The following is a 16,936-nucleotide window of genomic DNA, read 5'->3' on the forward strand; positions in this document are numbered from 1 at the left end:
CAGGAAATCCGTGGTAACCAAAAGGCAATTCTTTGGAAAGATCAATACAATTAATAAACATTTGACAAGGGGCGCCTGGGTGGCTCAGTCGTTAAGCACCTGCCTCCGGTTCGGGTCATGATTCCAGGGTCCTGGGATCCAGCCCCACATCAGGCTCCCCGCTCAGCAGGGAAGCCTGCTTCTCCCTCTCCCACTCCCCCTGCTTGTGTTCCCTCTCTCACTGTATCTCTCTCTGCCAAACAAATAAATAAAATCTTTAAAAAAAAAAAGATAACAACACAATTAACAAGTTTAGGCCGAATATTTTACAACCTGGATGAAGTGGACGCATTTTTGGAACACGCAAACGATCAAAACTGACTTAAAAAGAAACAGACAACTGCATAGCTCTCTGTCTATCACTGAGTTCGATTTATAATAACATACTTTCCCACAAAAATTCCAATTCAGGTGGCCTCATGGGTGAATCATAGCAAGTAGCTAAGTAATTAAGTAGTACATCAAGAAATTAAAAGGCTGGAAGAAAATTTTTATACCTTCTCACATATTTACCACTCCCACCATTCCCCATTGCTTGGTCTCTAGGTTTCTATCTAGTATCCTTCTACTTGAAGGATACCTTCTGCTTACCTGTACCACCGTCCGTCTGCTTGAAGAAGTTCTCTCAACATTTCTTATACAGCAGGTCTGCTTACAGCAAACTCATACAAGTTTTGTTTTTCTGCAGAGGTGCATATTTCATGTTCATTTTTGAGATTTATTTTCTTTGGATGTGCAGTTCTGAGTTAATGGTATTTTGCTGGCATTTCTTCAGCACTTTAAAGATGCTGTTCCATTGTCCCTAGCTTATATAATTTTTTGATAAGAAGTCTTCCATATTGTTACATTGTTCCTTGATATGTAAAGTGTCCTAATTCTTCAACTGCTTTTAAGATGTTTTCTTTTAAAGATTTTATTTATTCATGAAAGACAGAGACACAGAGAGACAGAGGCAGAGGGAGAGGCAGGCTCCCCGCTGAGCAGGGACCCGGATGCGGGGCTCGATCCCAGGACCCTGGGATCATGACCTGAGCCGAAGGCAGAGGCTTTAACCCACTGAGCCACCCAGGTGCCCTAAGATGTTTTAGTAGTTTGATTATGATGTTTGTGTGTGTGAGTTTTTGTGTGTGTGTTTATCCTGGTTTGGTTTGTAAAGATCCTTGCATCTAATGGGTTTATAGTTGTAATCAAAGCTGACAATTTTTAACCATTATTACCTCAAATGTTTTTCTACTCCCTTCTCTCCTCCTCCTAGGAATTTAATTATGTATATGCTAAACCAGCTGATACCTTCCCACAGGTCACTGATACTCTGTTTTTTTTTTTTCCAGTCCTTATTTGGGATGGCTTCTGTTGCTACAAATTCAAGCATACTGATCTTTTTTCCCCTGTCATGTTATATGTCCTGTTAATTCTATCCGGTGAATTTTTTATCCCCAATATTGCATTTCCCATATCTGGAACTTTCATTTGGTATATGTACATATATGTGTGTGTTTATATATATCTTCCTTTTTCTTGCCACTACATTCACATTTCCTTTCACATCCTGAAACATTGTGCCCACGTTTATAATGGCCGTTTCAATGTCCTTTTATGCTAACGTCATCATCTTTGTCACTTCTGGATCTGCTTCTATTGCCTGACTTTTCTCCTGCTTATGGGCCATATTTTCCTGCTTGTGGGCACATCTAGTCAATTTTGATGAGACGCTCGAACTGTGAATTTCATGTTCTCACGTGTTGGATTTGGTTGTCTTCCCATAAAGAACAGCAGCCAGTTAAGTTTCTTTCCAATCACCTTGGTCCTTTTGAGACTTGTTCTGAAGCATTTTAAGGTGGTGTACAATATCCCTTTTGTCAAAGACTAGTTTAGCTTCAGTCCAACAGCAAGACCCTTCTGGTTCTTTATGAAATGGCACTTCTATTCAATGAGGTCTCTTTCCTCTGGCTGATAGGATCTTGGATCATTCCTGATCCTGTGTAAGATCTGGGGACTTTTCCTCTTACAGCTCCCTAGTAATTGTCCTTTTTCTGGAAGCCGTTCTTAGCCCAGCCTCATGGCGCTTAGCCTTATGTAAGCACAAAACAGCAGTTAGCCAAATACTCATGGAACTCCTGTACTATTTCTGGAGGTCCTTCTCTGTGTAACTCCTTCCTCTCCGGTCTCTTTCTCCTAGATTCTATCTACCTCCCCCAAATCAATTTTCTCTCTCTCAACTTAGTAAGATCACCTGGGTACCATCTGGGAGACTCTAAATGGTACCATACCTTTTAGATTCTCCCTCTCTGCACCATGACCCCAAATCCCCTCTGTGCAGAAAGGGAGGGCAATTACTGGGCTCATTCCACGTGCTCCCCTTCTCCTAGGATTACAGTCCTGTATTTACTGATGGCTACTGTTGGAAAAAAGTAGTTGCACATATTTTATCTAAATTCAGACACCTGACTCCCTCGTAGTCAGAAGTAAAAGTCAGATGTCAAAATCTTTAAAGCAATACAGGATGTGAATCAGACTTTGGGAAAGAAACAGGGATTATTACTGTATTATGCATTATTTTGTATAATTGCACAATGTAAATAGGCATGTAGCATTTTATCATCTACAAGGAAGGCCCACCTCCATATTTAATTCTGAAAGTAACTCTGTTATTAAATCTTACTAAATTATCAGGAGCACCTGGGTGACTCAGTTGTTAAGGGCTGCCTTCAGCTCAGGTCATGATCCGGGGGTCCTGGGATGGAGCCTGACATCCGGCTCCCTGCTTGGCGGGAAGCCTGCTTCTCCCTCTCCCACACCCCCTCCTTGTGTTCCCTCTCTCACTGTGTCTCTCTGTCAAATAAATAAGTAAAATCTTTTTTAAAAAATCTTATGAAATTGTTAAATCATGGTGTTGCTTCTTTGAAGGGAATGTGCTTTGTGCCTCCGCCTTCCCCAGACTTTTCTCTTCGGCATTGTTTCTCAGCACTTTGACTTGCTTCAATGGAGCCTTCATCGTGTGCGTCTTCTGTGGCGTTCCCAGTCATTCTTGCATCTGCAGTGTGATATCTTTCATCATTTTTTGACAAGTGTGTAACTGCTGTAACTTCAAATATTGCTGTTCCCCTGTCGCCTCTCTTCTCCTTCTCAGATGAAAATCATGGAACTATTAGGCATTTTTGCCATTTCTCTAATGTCTTGTGCTTTTTTATTCCTCACCTCTTTTTTTCTCTCCACTCCACAGTATAGCTATTTCCTCCTTTCCCTCTCCGTGCTTCAGTTACCTCATCTGTGAAATGGGCGTAATAATAAGACCCAACCCATGGAGCTGCTATAGGGATGAAATGCAATGTGTGAATACCTGCCAGATAACTCATCTAGCGCCTACTATACCATACTATTGTCATTCACGTTACACGATGGGAAAACTCAAGCTTGGACAGGCCAGGAAACCGGCCAAATCACACCACTGGAATTTCCCTCCTGAGAGAAGACATGGTCTGAGCTGGGCCTTGTAAGCTTGACTGACGGTGGATGGTTAGAGGGGCAGGGAGGTACGTGGGCAACCAGAGGAGGCTGATTTGATGGAGATGGACAGAAGTCTCAGAGAGGACCCCAGGAAAAGGCTGGCTGTGAAGGACAGTGCCAACCAGCTGAGAGATTATTTGGGATACGAGGTCAGCTGCTCCAACAACACCCCAGGATAACAGCGGCTAAAACAAGACAGAAGTATCTTTTCCTTCCATGTAACACGTGCGAGCATAAGCACCCTGGGCACTGGAAATATGTTAAAGATGCCCACATAACAGAATGGGCCCGGATGGATCTGAATGGCTACCTAAGTTGTCTGCGCTACAGCCAAGGAGTGCATCTCTCCTGAAAAGGTAGTCAGAGGCTGGATCTACTAGAGCCTTCTCCAGTGGGGGTGCGGGGGGGAGCACTGCATGTCCTGTTCATCTCCGGCAATGCCTTACCAACCTCCTTGCCTAGCAGCAAGGACCTGGTCCCCTCTCCAGTGGCCCAACACACCAAGGCACTCAACCTAAGATATAACTCCTACACATACAGAACATAGTATGAAGACAAAACCCAGCCAGCTACCGCCTTGCCTCCCAGATCTGGTTCGGCATTCAAGGACCACCACGTGCAAACCACACCTGACCTCTCCTGGTCCTGCCACTTCCCCGGAACACAGCACAGGCTGGTCTCCCTTCCCTGGACACACTGTGTACCCGCACACACTACGGTGTCACTGAGCCCCACCCCCCTTAACTTCTCAGCTTTCTAGAAAGCCCGAGATTTCACTCCATGCCTCTGAGATGGACCACCAGCCGTCAGCACCTACCTCCAGCTCAGCCCTCGCTGCCCCGACACACCAACACCAGCTTACCGTCTGCCCCTCCTCGAGCGTGAGAATGAGTGTCTCGGAGGGCAGGGGTCAGGTCTTCCCAATGTGTGGAGCCTCCGCCTCCTGGCGGGCATCGAGTCAGTGCTCAGGGAACGTGGGAGGAGAGGGGGAAATCCAATGAACTGAATGTGAGCCCCACACCACCCCAATCCATATGTTGAAGCCCTAATCCCCCACATGATGGTACGTGGAGGGCGGGCCCTTGGTGAGATGATGAGGTTTAGAAGAGGTCATGATGGTGCGGTCCCCATGATGGGATGGGAGTCCTTCTAAAGGAGATGAAAAGACGGGAGCTCTCTCCCTCCATCATGGGAGGACAGGGCAAGAAAGGAGCCCTCTGCCAGCCAGGAGGAAAACTCACCGGACATCAAATCTGCCAGCACCTTGATCTTGGACTTCCTAGCCTCAAGAACTAAATGTGCTTCCCCCGCCCCCGACCCCCAAGCCCCAAGGTCTACGGTATTTTGTTATAGCAGCCCGAGCTGACTAAGACAGGAAGAAAATGCCATTCGGCATGTGGGGGGCTGCCGTGAAAATGTGCCAGGATCGGGTGGGGGAGGGGCTGTGCAAGCACATCCAAGCGTACCAGCCCAAGATGGAACAACTTCACCCTCCACCAGCTCTCTTTGCTGACGCCCCAGCCCATCGGATCACTAGGTGGATCGCATTAAATACCAGACCGGTTTCCCAGAGACGGTTTGTTTCCGGTCCCCGCTGGTTCCATCCTCGCTCCCCGCTACCTGTGTCGGAATCCTCTCGCAGCCTCAGAAATTCCTGCTCTGAGCAACTTGAAACGAATCCAGGAGCAGAACAAGCAATCGTTGGCAGCTTCAGAGACCAAGCTCTGAATCGAGACATGGCATTAAATAAGTGTATCCAGAAAAAAAAATTATATAATACATGGAAATTAGTCCAAGAAGCAGGCTATGGTCTCTGTGCCGTGGGAACCTAAGCCAGCACGAGCCTGGGGACCAAAAAATCCATCCATGGCAGGCACCGAAATGTCGCTAAAAAGTACACCAATATCGTAAGGGACTCCCTCGTCACGTTAAACACATGGCTCCCAGGAAAAATGATTTTTGTCTCCGTTTCACTCCATCTTTCTTGTTCAAGGGTCTGGACTTATCTTTAAATAACAAAAACCTTAAATACTGAAATGATTTAAATGCTGGTGAGATCAGGCTGAAAAGGTAATCGGGCCCTAAGAGAGCCAGAATCCTCCCTAAGGGCCTCTTCGCAGGCAATCAACTCCCTACAAGGCTTGGTACGAGGTTAGAGACCTGGTTTGGCGGGAGGAGATGGGGAGGGTGTTCCCAAACGCCAAGGACCAGCAAACACAGAGCTCCTGAAGTAGAAGGCAGCTGGGAAAGGAAAGCATCCCGACCTTCCGTTTTACAGTCTGCAGAGTCACAGATGGACAGATGCTTCATAAACGTGTGCTGACGAGGAGGTTTTCCCTGGAGGTCAGTACCAATGAAAATAGGAAGTGTCCCAGCCCTCTCTGTCCTTGCCCTCGCTGGGACCCAGCTCAGCTGTCCCTATCTTCACAGCTCCTCTTACTCAGAGGGGAGGCCGTAAATCCCACTCGGCCACAAATGCACCCATGGGCTGACTTGCCATCGGCAGCCCCAGACCCAGGACAAAATTTTCTAAAAAGACTCCGCCCAAGAGCTTGGCCCGTGGAGGCCATGTGATAAATGGAAAGAAGGACTCCTGCCTGCCTTTTCAGCTCTCATGTGGTTACAGTAGACATTTTGTATTGTTTTAACATGTTTTTTTGAATGTGTGTAAGAGAGAAAACTTACATAACCCTTTGGACCGGTTCCCTGAGGAAAGAAGAAAGTTTAACTGTCAGCCTCTGGTTCACCGGCACCTCATGCTTCTCCACCAGGCCTGGGGGGATGGCAGGGCCACGCAGCAGGCTGGCTACCCACCCGGAGGGCCCCCGCCTCCCCGGGATGACCACGTGGGCGTCGCTGAGAACCAACTTGCAGCCCTGTAGCTGGAAGAGTATCCCTTCCTTACCGGGAACGTTAGTGCCTCAGGTGACCAGACCCGGGTTTCCCAGGAGGGCTGGTAAGTGCTGTTTACTGGGGCCTCAGCCTTCACCGGGGTCATTTTTGCAACTTCTTGAGAGTCTGAAATTACTTCCACATGCAAAGTTTGTGTAGAAAAAGATGGGCTATATTATCCGGATCTTTTCAAATACGGACATCAAGTGTGATGGAAAGTAGGGGGCTAATCCGAGGTCTCCAGACACCGTGTACTGGCCAGGAGAGGCGTGATCGTGCTGCGCAGAACAATCCCCAGTCTCAGCGACTTACGGGGACACACATTTGCCGGTGGCCTGGGAGCGCTTCTCTGAGCTGACAGTCATCCTTCCTCCAGAGTGTCACAGGGAACCCGGGCGCCATCCGAACCTGGAGCGTGGCAGGTCATCGTGGCAGAGACAGAGCTGGGGTGTCCTGGCCCTTCCTGTTGCCCCCTGGAAGTGACCGGGGTCACCCCCATTCCACGGGGCACAGCCCACGAAGAGCGGGCAGAGAAAGGCCATCCTACTGTGCGCCCAAAGAGCACACGTGCACGAGCGCCCAGACACCCCGTCAGGTGACAGGTGGCTCAGAGCCGGAAATGGGACCTGCGTCTATCCAAGCTCAGGGCCTGTGTCCTCTCCATTCAGCCACAGAAACTCTGCAGTTGCACTACCGCTTGTGATTTTAGAAGTTTCAATATTGTGTATTTTAACCTCTCTCTCTCTCTTTTTATTTTGGAAGAACTGTGGCATAAAACCTAAGTATTTAACCCACACCTGGCTCTAAGTCATGTCTCCTGAGCCCCTCGGAGAAGAGGTGCCAGATACTCAGTTCAGTTTAAATAGTGGATAAACAAAAACAAAGATTTTTAGAATGAGTATATCCCAAATATTACACAGGGCCTCATCATACTAAAAGAAAAAATATTTACGGCTTATCTCACGTTCAAATTTAACCAGGCATCCTTGGGGGAGATGTTATTATTTTAATTTTGTTTGTTTTTCTGCTGAATCTGACAACCCCACCTCAAAGGTGGGGCCGCCATCCTGCCAAACAGTACACGAACAGGTGCATATTGAAAAATTATAGTCATCGGAAGATATTTTTTTTAAGAAGAGAAAATACATTTTTATTATGTTATATTAGTCACCATACAGGACAAATCATGGAACAGTACATCAAAAACTAATGAAAGATATGTTAAGGCCAAAGGAACGGTACAGGGGAGCCAGAAATCTCTCCCCAGGCAACTCTGGGGAGACACAGGTGGGGACAATGTCCGTCTTCCCCCACAGGTCCTTATTCACCATCAACTCTCAAAAAACACCGGTTTCTTGGTCTACTGAGCCTACTGCCAAACATAGCCATGGCCTCAATGAGAACCCCCATTCCGTCTCAGCTGGCTTTTCAGAACCCAAAGGGCTGACTCTGTATTTCCCAACAACCAGCATGGGACCTGGTACAAAGAAGACCTCGATGGATGTCCCTTAAACAGAATGGACTTGCAAGGGAGGGAGGAAGGGAGGAAGGAATGGAGAGAAGGGAAGAGGGGAGGGAGGGAGGTGAGTAGGGAGGTGAGAACATGGGATCCCATTTTGACTAAACATCCCTGAAAAGCCCTGCGGGCCCACTGGGCTGCCCAAGAAGGCACTCAGCAAACGTTCAGAGGATGGAAACATGCCGGTACCCATGGCCACCGTTAGCCCTTAGAGCACCTGCATGGGAACTAGTGAAGAGTGTCTTCTCTGGGTAGCCATGGCTCCCAGATACAGGGGCCAATGAGCAGGCAAAGTCCTTCACTTGTACCACCAAGACTGGAACACTCTTCCCCCTCGGGCAGAAGCAGTGTGAGAGCCCAGAGCCCGGCGAATGGGACAGACTGGGGGGTTCGGCCCCCACCGTCTCTCAGTCGGGCACGCGTGCACGTGGCGTATCGGTGCACACAGGTTAGAGCCCCCTGACGCTCTTCCCAGTCCAGCTCGTGTCTCTGCTGGAAAGCAGTGGGAGACACCCTCGGAGGAAGACTTCCACCCTTTGCAGAAAATCTCTTCTACTCGTGTTTTCCACACCCACCAAGTCAGACGCAAAAGTGAGAGAGAGAGAGAGAGCCCACCAGAAGGGCCGGCGGTGCCCGCGTGCTGGAATGGCTGGGTGTGAACTGTGCCTAAGGTAACAGTCCCACTTGAGTGCTGTCTGAACGGAGTTAATCCAATTAAATATTTTCCAGCTAGAGCAAACCGGGTATACACTGACTTCACTAGGCTCACTCTCTCGCCATCTTCTTGGTGTTTTGGGTGCTGCTTAAAAAGGATTTAATGAAACAAAAACAAAGACCTTCCAGAGTTGGGTATCGTGAAACGCGGAGGACTGTGGCTGAGGCTGACACTGAGTCTTTAGTTAATTCAGTTGTGCCTAATTATCTTGTTGCTTTGCTGTCCAGCTTTCTCCCAACCGAGACCAGCTCCAGGAACGCTCCTCCTAATTGCAGAGCAGCGTGAGGCGGTATCTTAAAGATAAATGTGAGTAGTTCTCAGCACTCTGATTCCTGTGCCTCGTCCCTGAATGCCAACGGCACATGCTAGAGCAAACCCCGGAATCTGGCCTCCCGGCCCGCTGGGGCTGCTGAGAACTCTGCGGCTGCCTTTCCCGGCCTCGCGCATCACCACAAACAACCGACAGACACCCTCTGTCCACTTAGCAGATGGCGGCCTGTTGCAGAGGGACTGCTCTGATCAGTGGGCAGAGACGCGAACCATCCTGCGGCTGAGCAGCTCGGAAACCGCCACGGAAGAGAAAACGCACAGCCACGCACACCAGCCTCGAGCAACTTCTAGTTTCGGGGGCGCGATTCGGTGGCCTGGTTTCTCGAGCTGTCGGTCCAGATTTCTACAGATTTCCCTCTGTGCCTATGCTGTTTTGTGTAATTAGAAAAAAATTTTTCCCAAACACTCTAAAACTCCTCTCGACGTCAAAATTATACCCTGAAGTCAAGAGTGCAACGAAAAGTGGGACTTCTTTGGTTTACCTTCGTTGTAATTTGGTTTGGGGAAATGCGGTTTGCAGCCATAGCAAAGAAAACTGTCTTCAGAGCTCAAGCCGTCTTTGGTGAAATGTTATGTTTCACCAAATACCAAATATTTGTTTCCATGAAGGGTTTTCTAGCAGCTGGGAGAGTCAGCCAGCTGAGTTCTGCACTTAAACACGCCCAAGCCGAGAGTGAATTCACAGGACCCTCACTTCCAGGTCCTAGGAACGATCTGGTCCCTCAGCGACTTTGGAGACCAGTGGAAACTGCCCAGTAAACAAATAAAGGGAAGCGTGGGGGCCTTTTTTTTCCCTCAAGACACTAGGGTGTGTCTATATCTCATGACATAGAATGGCATAAGACAAGAGCTCTCTACCTCTAGGACAGGTATGTGCAGTACTAGGCAAAGAGAAGGGGAGAAAAAGATGCCTAGCCCCAGAGATTTAAAAGCTGAGCTGGGATATTTGGTTCTAAAATGGATGTGTCCCCCCTCCCTGATGCAACTAGACCCAGACTTTTCTTTCGTTGCATGGAAGAGTGGCTCCAAATAGACAGGAGTTGGGGAAAACTGGAGAAATCAGCATTTTTGCACAGGCTTAACAACGCAAGCCCAATGTGGTTGACACGCTGGGTGGACAGGGAGGCTCCCACGCCAGATGGCCCACCTCTGGAATCTGCTCTGCCGGCCACCAAGTACTGTGTGACACTGAGCAAACAACCACCCTCTCTGAGCCGGTCTCCGTTTCCTCATCCGTAACATGGAGCCTGTTCTTGGTTGTAAAACAAGACATCCAGGTCAGGCCCTGGGAGCCATGGCTGGTCTGCAGAAAACACTCCTTTATATTCAAGTGCCCGCACGACCTTAGGTGAAGTCCTGTTGTCAATCACTCTTCAGTATGATCTCGGAGCTGTTGTTGACCTTGAATCGGCCAGTAGTAAGACGCATGACACTTGAATCCCTTCAGCGGGGCTCGAGGCCCCTGGCCCCGGGAGTGACCTGCCACAGTGACATGGACAGCATTTAGGGAAGTCTTTCCCGCCCACCCCGACGACCCTCCCATGAACTAGGGTGATGATTTCCTGTGTCGCCATGAAGCCAAAGGAAACACAGGGGTGTGAAGTAGTTTGCCTACAAGGCTGGGGTAACAGAGCCAAGACCCAAGGCTCACCTGTCCGCAGCCCACCTGTCCTGACCACAGACTGGATACCCTGGTGCTGGGAGAGCACGGAGTCCTCCAGAACCCAGCGATTTCGTCACTGCAAGAGAACCGTCTCAGAGCTCTGGGCATAGGAGATACCCATGAGGAAGAACAGCAGTTTGCACAAACAATCTAGCCACATGCACTGCCAACGCTCCTCCTGTGACGGCTACATGGGGAAAGTCAAGAGGCAGACCGTGGGTGCCCTGGCTGGAGCGGGAGGGGCCCGGCTCTGGGGCTCACCCTCCAGGCACGCGGGACAGTAGCCTCGGCGACAGCAGCTCGGGGCCATCTTCTCCTTCTGGGGGTGACCCATCAAGGCCAGAGAGAGCAGAGGCTGAGATCTCCAGGAATGACCCTGCCGTGGATCATGGTGGGGACTGAGACCCATGGGGGGTGCAGGGCCTCTCCAGCCGGGCACCCGGCTCAGGAGAACCCCCAGGGATGCCCCAAATCAGAAAGCAGGAAGGAGAGCACTCCCTGCTCTCTTTCCAACACACTGTATTTCCCTGCGCTCTTTCTAACACATTGTATTTCAACCATCCAATGTTTTAGCCAATCTGCAGAAAGTACATTCCTTCCACAGGGGGTGAAAGCTGGCTCCTTTCGTTAGCAGAAGGCCCTTCTCTGCACCTCCCTGCTGGCTCCCACAGCTTCCCTTCCCTTCACCCTATATCTGGAATTTACATAATCACAGGCAAATAAAATGAGAAAAGCACGCTCTTTCATAACGGCATACTCCTCAGACACATTAGCTGCTGATTATAGAGATTAGTCAAAACCACGATTCTGTTGATGGTGAGGTGGGACCGATTTTTTTCTTTTTCACAAGGAGAAGAGCTGTGGTTTTGATGACAGAGTCACACAGAGATGGCCCTCGGAAGGGGACGATGTTTCTGAGAGGCCTGCTAACTGTCAGTTTCTCAGCAGTGTTAGGCGTCCCAGCCCTTCAGCTCCTGTCTGTCTGGTCGAACTCTGTACCCTAAAGTTGATGGAATTTTTACTCCAGACCAACCTCTTCCCTGTGAAAGAGCCTCCAACCTAAAAGATCCATGATCTGAGACACGTGCATGCGTGCGCCATGAAGGATACACACCTCTCCGGGAAAAATACTGGAGTGCACTGGTTTTGAACAGAAGAGATGCTCATTCTGTCCCAAGAGCTTTGGAGGGGCCCCCAGCTGGGGAAGGAGCCAGACTTACCTGCTCAGGGTGGTTATGAGCACCGGGCCAGACCTCAGGGCTCTGAGGTATCAAGTCCAGAGCCATCAGAGCCGAGGGGTCCTGGCTCCTCCCTCAGAGGCACCTGCAAAAGCCTCTTCCCCCTCCCCCTGGAAGCAGCAGCCACCCTCCTCCCTGCGTGAATTCTGTGGTTCCCGACGGGACGGGGAGTGCTGTGGCCACCTCGGGGACGTGTGGCCGTGTCTGGAGACAGTATGGGCTGTCACGACTGGGGCAGGCAGGGAGAGGGGTTGTTGACACCTGGCATCTGACAGACGAGGCCAGAGATGCTGCTGCTGGGAGTCCTACAGTACACAGGAAAGCCCCTACAACCCGGAATTCTCCCCAGATGTCCATAGTGCTGCAGCTGCGAAAACCTGGTCTAGTGGATCTGAAATCATGTGAGAATTTTAATAGGTAATACGAGGAGTGGACGGGCTCTTGGAGTCCTCCGCCCTGACCCCAAATGCCCCAGAGGAGTTAAGTGCCCATAAAGATGTGTTTCCTTCGTTCCTTGTAACGCTCCAGACCCATGATGTCATTTCAGGTAGAGTTAAAGAAGAACAAGGCCAAAACTGTACAATTCGTTATACCTCTATGTCTGAATTTAGCAAGAATTTCTAAACAAAAAGATCCATCCCTCAAAATGTATACACACAAACCGCTAGGGCTGCAGATAACATCCCCAAAGGGCTTTTGATGTGATTTCTTCACAGCCTATATCCCCGCTGTTAGGTCGGGAGAAACCTGACAGAGTACTTCCCTGCCTCCTTCTAGGTCCTTCCTTAGGTGTTGCGCAACTACGACTGGCACTCACTCAAATACCAGTACTGCTCCAGGAGACAATACCCCATGAGGCCACTTCATGACTGTAACAGCACGTTAGAACAGATCCATTTTCTTTCTTCTAACATGCTGTAGTTAAAAAAACAAAAACAAAAAACCTTAATTCTGTGCCCCAATCCTTAAAGAATTAAAAAATTTCATTCGAGCATCTCTTACAACAGGATGTTGGCAAAGTTTTCTGCAAAGGGTCAGATAGTAAATATTTTGGACCTCGCAGGTCACATGACCCCTGTCGCAACTACTGGGCTCTGTCTTGGAAGCTTGGAGCTGCCAGGGATGCGGCCATGAATGGGCTGGGCTCTGTGCCAATAAAACTTTATTTACAAGAACAGGCTGTGGGAGGGACTTGGTCCCCAGACCATCGTTTGCCGACTCCAGTCTTACGACATAGATTTCCTGAAAATAAGGCATTTAGGCAAAAAGAGTAGGGGAAAGTTCGGGAAAAGCCAGTGCGGGACACCAGCGGTCATGCTGACGGTCTTACAAGAGCAGCTGGGTGCAACGGGTTGCCTATCCAAGGGGCCCAGGAGGCCTGGCAGGGACCGAGGGACACACAGGGATGTGGAGGAAGGGGAGGGGCTGTGCCCCGCTGGTGAGCCGTCCAGTGCTGCGGCGCTGACCGCTAAATGCTCTGTTCAAACTCGGGACCTGCCCTTCCCTCCTCACCGGCGGAGGCGGTCACTGGCCATAGTGGGGCTTGAAAGCCTGGGGGACATCTGGGACACGGCAATGGGCAGTCACCTGCCCAGCGGGCAGCTCAGTTCAGGGAGGTGCCAGCAGGAACCACGAGCAGAGGGAGGAAGAGAAGCATCAGGAAGCCACGAAGAACAGAAACACTCTGTGCGACACTTACAGGTGCCGCGCCACACGGAGGGCAGGCTGACCGCTCTGTCGTCAGGGAGGGGAGAGGTGGAGATCCCGGAGGTCATAAGGGGCTGCGGGCCAGGACCCCTGGGTCCAACCTCCTCCAAGAGCTCTTGCCCTTCTCCCTCTCCCTCAGCTCCAGGCTTAGTCATGGTAATATACACAAAACAGCAATTTTACTGTCGTTACCCATTTTAGGAATTGTCCCAACAACTCCCAGACTTCAATGGTTGAACGTCTTCCCGGGGGTATTAGCTCCCGTGACCAGAGAACATTGTCAGGTAAAAAGAGGGACTCAGGTGAGGTGCCAGCAGCATCCATGGTGACCACAGTGGCCCCAGCCACACAGAGGGGTGAGGGCCATGCTGTGGTTCACCGTTCACAGGGCCTGCCTTGTCCACAGGACTCTGAGCTCCTGGACGGCAGAGCCCACCGCCCATTCATCTCCTAACTCCCAGTGCCTGGCAGGTTGGAAATGTCCAGAAAACATGGTGACTTCTGCACACGTGGGTCTGTGGGAATGAGACACGGGCTAGGTCTTTCAGGGGAGAGAGGCCAGAGGGGGGCTTGGGAAAGGAGGGGGAGGCCGGGCAGGATGGGGTGGGGTGCGGCCGGCCACCAGGCCTGCCTCCCGTCCTGTCCGGCGGCGCAGGCTCCGAGTCTCCCCTCGGTCCCCTGCGGGCGCTCTGCCAGCAGCCTCCCCTTCGGGGCTGAGCTGGTCTCTGGGAAACCAGGCCTCACCTAGCAACAGCGGCTCGGAGCGCGCCTTCCCGATCGCCAGCAACAAAGTGCCAACTGCCTACCGCTCCCAGGGAGTGTTGAAAGGAGAGCGGCTTTATCTCAAGGCCAGGCCACGAGAGGATCTGGGTTTTCCAAACTGGAGTCGGGACGCGTCAAATGGCCTGCCCGGTGAGGTGGGGAGCCACTCCGGCCCGCAGCGTCGAGAAGAGCCCCTGGTCCGCAACGGTCCTTGTTCATGAGATCCCTGTTGCTCCCTGTTCCCATTCAGCTGGGTCAACATGTGCCTGTAAACTCCTCCCAAAAGGGAGATCATAACAGCATCAGCAGCCCCAGAAATGACAAACAACTCAAGTACGGAAAGGGGACTGCCAAGCGCTCAACAGTACTCATGTTGCAGCAGAGAAAAAAAATAGATAAGAAAAATAAACTGGCTTGTGCATATATTTCCTCAAATATGTATCCCATTTCGTGGTTCCTTCCAGCCGTTGGTGTAACGAATATATCCATTCGTCAGGGGTCATGGAACGACAGTCGGACAAGGCCGCCTTAGGCTAAGGAACCGCGCTGTCCGGTCCCCTCCCTTCTCTAGAGCGCACAGTGCGCGGAAGCTCCAGAATGCAGAGCCCCGACGTGCATCTTCCCACCGGCCAGTTGCTGAACTACCCATGGCCGGCGCCAACCCACTTGCCTGTGTCGTGACCTCTCCTGCGTCTCACTGAGAGGCCAATCCGCTTCCAGAACGCTTTGTCATCCTCAGGTGGGGGACGCTGGGATGACCCCAGCCCAGCAGGCGGTCCACTGCAGGGACGGCTGGCCCCGTCACCCACACTCTCTTTGTTGACCTGTTAAAGAGAGCAGAATCGGAAGATGGAATCGGCTGGGGGAGCCATGAGCCAGGACCCGTGGAATGGCTGACGTGCCAGGAACTCATGGGAGACTCAAGAAGCCACACTTTGCTCAACAGCACAGAGCTGGCCAGGGCACCAGGGCCTCCGCCAACCTCCAGAGGCCACTCTTGGCATGGCCATAAAAGCCACAGCCACAAACATGGACAAGGCAAGAAAAGAATATGGTGAGAAACTGGCTTGACTTTGCTTCTCAGACTCCTCAGAAGTTTCTAGAAGGTCATTTTCCTCACCCCTTGAAATAAAAGGCCAGATTCCTCTAGCATTCAGTCAGGAACCATGACTGAGCTTCTACTCAGGGCCAGGCCTGGTGCCTAAAACCCGGTCCCTGTCTCCGAGGTGCTCAGCCTCCGGTGACAAACACTGGCTCCAGAATGAGGTTCCAGAGCGGCCTGCCCATGCCCACCCAGTACTCGAGGGGCCCCTTTAGGGGCCCAGGACCCGGAGGGAGAGGACCTGAGTCCATCTAAGAAACAAGACCAAGAACAGAGCCTTCCTAAAGAAAGAGCCAACTGCTCTCCATTGTGCCCTTCCTTTCTCTGCCATGTGTCCATTCCACGAGAATAGAGCCATGACGCTCACATAAGCACAGGCTGTGACAGGTACCCCACAGACCGTCGGGAGTGAAAAATGAGGTCCTTGATTCTGAGGACAGCAGCATGCACCGTTCTGCTTAAAGAGAAGCTCATTTCTGGGCTCGGAGTCCTGCTCCTGACACATGTGCCAGCAGCCTTCTGGCCTGGAGCCTCCACAGAGCCGCAGAGACAGAGAGGCCCTGGCCCGCTCGGGCCCCCAGAGGACAGATCTTCTGCTCAGTGGCAGAACGAACATTTCCGTGGAGTGGCAACTTTAGAAATTCCCCAGGAGGCAGGATGTGGAGCCGCGAGAGCCTGGTGACTCAGTGGCAGGGTCAGAATGACTCTGGGTGGAGTTTCTCTTCCTGCCCCTCCACCTCTGTTCACGAAGTGGATGGACTCGCCGTCTTCTCGTTAGAAACTTCGATTTCTGGCCTCCTTTACTGCAAATGCTTCCGGAAGTCTTTAAAAGGGATGCCGTCTTCCTTCAGATCTGCTTCCATTTAAATCCACTTAACCTTCCGTCTGGGGCCGGCTCCTCCCTCACAGGGCCCCGTGCTCCCTGTGGGGCCAGCGTGCTGGTCAGAAAGTTGAGGGGGGCCGGGGCGGCCTGGGGAGACTTCCCCTTTCCTGTTTGGGCGGACAGTCTGTGGGCGTTTGTGTCTGTAGGTCTGTTTCTTCTTTGTTCAGTTGGCAGAACTCTTATCCACTTGGTTGGGTGTGCATGAGACGCTTTCCACAATCTGCACAAAACGGTTTGGCCTTAGTAAGGACAGGCGAGAGGGCAGGTGTTGGTCTGCCGGTAGAACAGAGATAAAGGTCACCATTTATGGGGCACAAGCCCAGAACCCCACGTGTCTGCACACTTCATTCAGTCCTCCAGGCTCTGCCACGTACGCGAATAGTCCACGGAACACGCAAGCAGAGGACGAGGGTTTAGAGGACGAGCCTGAAGCCCCCCCCCCACCGCCATCGTCCCAAATTCCAGGCTGCCCCCAGGGAAGCAGCACACAACAAACGCTCCTCACACCCTCAGGACTCCCTACACAACCATGCCATGAGGCTTCCTTTGATGCTAGGACACGCCTCCTTCCTCCAAAAT

The sequence above is a fragment of the Lutra lutra genome, chromosome 7, assembly GCF_902655055.1.
Source record: "Lutra lutra chromosome 7, mLutLut1.2, whole genome shotgun sequence".
NCBI lineage: Eukaryota > Metazoa > Chordata > Mammalia > Carnivora > Mustelidae > Lutra > Lutra lutra.